The 4,053-nt window shown below is 47.2% G+C and overlaps 1 protein-coding gene across 4 annotated transcripts in view; it reads left to right on the forward strand.

Annotated features, from left to right (window-relative positions):
* Positions 1-4,053, forward strand: part of LOC112548564 (butyrophilin subfamily 1 member A1-like) — an 80,812-nt gene that overhangs the window by 66,424 nt on the left and 10,335 nt on the right. The gene's annotated exons all lie outside the window — the stretch shown is intronic.

Raw genomic sequence — 4,053 nt, forward strand, 5'->3', positions numbered from 1 at the left:
TCCTCGTAGGGCTGCGTCTGCAAGCCCTTAACCATACGAGTGGCCCTTCTCTGGATTCTCTCCAGGTTATCCGCATCCCTCTTAAAGTGCGGCACCCAGAATTGCACGCAGTACTCCAACTGCGGTCTGACCAGTGCCCGATAGAGGGGAAGTATCACCTCCTTGGACCTATTCGTCATGCATATAGTTCTGTAGGTGTGATCTTTTTGGCTTTTATACACTGCTTAGATATATAATAGTGCTTGCCCTAGACCTTCCTTCTTAGCATGCTCAGTCCCCCGTACTATGGCTGTGAAGACATTGGAGCATGTATGTAATTCCACATGGATCCCAAAGCTTTACTCAGAAAAAAAAAGACCTACGGCTACCAGTTGTTTGATGATGGAGAACATGGAGGAGGATTTAAAGTATTTCTGGATTTTGTTTCTAGCAGGTTCACATAAAGATTGATCCTCTTCCATTACAGATAGAAAAACTATCCCAACACAGCATAGTTGCCAAAAATTGCAGTTATATGGTTAATAGTTTCCACTTAGCCATGTAAAGGTGAGAGAGCATGTTTCCTGTTTATTCATGACAAATCACTATGGAAAGTCAGTTTGATGCTTATTAAAGCACATTTCTGAGATTTTGCAGCTCTAGGAGTTGCTGCTCTCATTCATATCTCAGGCAACTCCCAAGAGGAAGTATTAATGGATGGCCTTGGAATAAATACACTTGATGTTTTTTCACCAATAACAAACTAAAGCAAGCCCTGGGCGTCTTGTTTTTCAGCTCTCTTTTTTCCCAGTGTGAATCCCTGGATGGTGGCACTGAGCGTACTCCTTGTGGTTGTGTTAAGTTTCACAATCCTGAATGTATATCTCTTCAAAATAAATGGTAAATACAGTGGGGGATATATAGTATATTTAGTGAATAATTTTATTCTAATAAATCATTGAGCATAGGAATAAGATTGTACTGCAGCCAACCAAAGGGAGGCAGGTAGGCACTGTGCCACACACCAAATCTCCAGCACACCAAAGTCCAGTTGGCAGGGGGTGTTGCTTGTCTATGGGTGGGGGGAATCAGGGACTAAAAAACACCCCTGGTCCTAAGGGGTCGGGGCGCAGACAGTCCACCAACACCCCACACCTCCTCAAGCAAACGCCATGCCTCCTCAGGCACCCCTGATTCCACCAAACCCTCTCAGACCCTTCCAAATCCCTTCCCATGGACCCTGATTGCCTCCACAATCCCTGTGATCCCCTGCATACACCCTACTTGCCTCCTTAATGTCCCATATCCCCCACTGTGGACACTGTCTTCCCCCTCTTATGCCTTGAATGGATCCTGCTTCCATTCCCAATCTCCCAGACACCTGCCTACACACCCTCCCTACTCCCCCCAGTCCCCTGTGGACACTGCCTGCCCCATCAGTCCCCCAAACCTCACCACTTCCCCCTCCCATCCAAGCTTACTTTAGATCAGGTGACCAGTTTTAACTCTAACTGCCTCCTGACCTCCCCAAATGTCTAAACATACCATTAAGGAAAAGTGGAGCTGTTATTCTGTTAAAACTTCAATAATTTTATGTCCTTGAAATAGCTATATGCCTTTTGACACACATCTCTACACTTATATGGTTAGTCAGAAACTACAAAATATTTAATATCATGTGCTGAGTAATCTGTGTAAGTGAACAGCTGCTCAGCAAGACTGGGGCAGTTGGGGGCTACTTTCCACTGCTTTTTTCTGGTTTCAGAAGCAAATGAGCTTTTCTAGACCTCGAGCAAACTCAAGAATCTCAAGTCTTTAGACTCTAGCATGTACAGGTGTTTATCTGACCTACCAGCACTCAGAAGATGCCCATTGTTTAGAGACAAGTGGGTACTAGATCCCATCCTGCAACCACTAGAGGGATTTATGTGCCACCAAAACATCTTCCTACACAGCTAGATGGAAAAGTACAATACCATCCCCTGACACAACTCCTACCTGGAGCTTGCCCCTTCTACCCTGGAGCTCTTGAGCACAGGCTTCATCCACCTTAGGCTGTCACACCAGTCATGCTACCGTACAGGACACCTCAGCAACTTTCGACCTACTTTTCTCTTACAGCATCAAAACTCTTATAAAATTCACCATTTTAGAAGGCAGTGAACATGCACACAATCTTGATTCACCTGGTCCCATATATTCAAATGTATTCAAATTCTTAAAAAGCAGATAAAAAAAAGTTAGCACAGTCGAAGTCAGCACAAAAGAGTGCCCACTTCTCTCACCCATGCACACCAATGAGGATAGGCAGAAAAGGGACACAGTTGTCAGCAGCTGGACCCTGGATACTACTGGCGGTATGCGGATAAGCACCACAGAGAGGTTGTTGCACAGAACACAAAGTGCCAGGCTTAAACTAGAAAGTCGTAGTGAAGAACTTAATCAATATTTCTTTTTTTTTCCAATCCAGGAAATCTTCAACGAGAACTTGGTAAGTTTTTCTGTGTCCAACACAGCTTTTTCCACAATATTCAGCGTAGCTTGAGCTAGCTGTTAGATTCAGTCTCTCCATGCTGGAAAGAACAGAAACCTGGCAGCAACACTGAGATGCCCTTGGTTGGGAGTCCTTTGCTCAGAGCGCTCAGGCACTCCTTCCTGGCCCTTGTCATCGTTATTAGCCCAGAGCGCTGCCGCTGTTGCAGCAGTTCATGGAGTGAAATTGGAACATGAATGTAACTGGAGATGCAGCCGTTAATTAGTTTGAACCAAAGCTTAAGATGACATCACAATGTGGTTGGGAGTCATTGAAGATACTTCAACATGTGTCTCATGTATACAAGGTACCTCAAGCCATGGAGAAGATAGGCATCTTTATTCTGTACCTACTAGAAACTTCTCAGTCAGAGAATGACTAATGGCAATCCACCCTATATGGCAATAATGAGAGTATCTCTGGAGCCAGGCCCACCCCAAGTCCAAGTCAGCAGGTCCAAGTCAGTGATGTCTTTGGATACTGAGGTGCCCTGGCCACTGCAGTTTAGAGAGTCACCTAGAGATTTAATATCACTTTGATGGGTGAGGTCTGCATGGATTTATTGACGTGGAATGACAGAGTCCCAGCATGTCTTTCCACATGTTGCCCCATTTGTGTCCAGCATCACTCTGGTCTTCCCTGGCTTCTGCTTTGGCCAGATGCTCCTCATCCAGGAATCCTTTTACACCTGCATTTGTTGAGATAAATGCTCACCGCTATTTCTCTTTGTTTCAGGGTGGAAAAGAGCTGTGATCTGTCCAGGTAATGAAAGCTCATATTGAATCAGTAGTCTCTTCCTGTTGTTTTAATTCCCATTTTTCTTTTCCAGTCAAAGTCTTAGGCTCACTAATAGTTTCTGGCAAGAAGTGGTTTTTACTAAGGTCAAAGAACTCAAAATATCGTATGGCCACATTTTTTTGAAGGAACCTACAAGTCCCCCCACACATTTTCTGTTTCCCCGTGTGGGCATGTCCACACGAGCGCACACGTGCCTCTTGCCCTGCCTCAAACCCCTTTGAGGCGGGGCAACAGGCATGTACAGGAATGAAAATTATACCCCTGGATATCCAGGTGTCTAAAAAACGTGAAGCATAAAAAAGTGGGGTAGGGCACGGTCCCCGACTGTGCCCTGAGGCAACTGGAGGCTGGGTCCTCCAAAGAGATGCTTTAGAGCCAGAGCGTCTCTATGGTTGCCCCTTGCTCTGGTGCTGAAACATACAGCCAGCCAGATCAACATGTATGTCAGGCCCAGCCATGTCCTGGGCTCCCTCTGGCTCCCTCTGGCTCCCTGCAGCTCACTAGTCTGGCTTTGCAGTGGAGTGGGGGGCATGGCTCTGGGAGGCACACACAGGCCCAGGCCAGCTGGGCTGCAGGGGGGCCCCAGTCCAGTGCGCGGGGACCATGCGGAGCCGAGCTGCATCCTGCCGGCCCCAGGCGGCTCATGTTCCCCAGCCCGGCCCAGCGCATGGAGCTGAGCCAGGTCCTGCTGGCCTTGGGGCTGCTCGTGCCACCCGGCTGCCAGGTGGCACGAGCATCCCCAG

Source organism: Alligator sinensis, unplaced genomic scaffold, assembly GCF_000455745.1.
Source record: "Alligator sinensis unplaced genomic scaffold, ASM45574v1 scaffold1006_1, whole genome shotgun sequence".
Classification (NCBI taxonomy): Eukaryota; Metazoa; Chordata; order Crocodylia; family Alligatoridae; genus Alligator; species Alligator sinensis.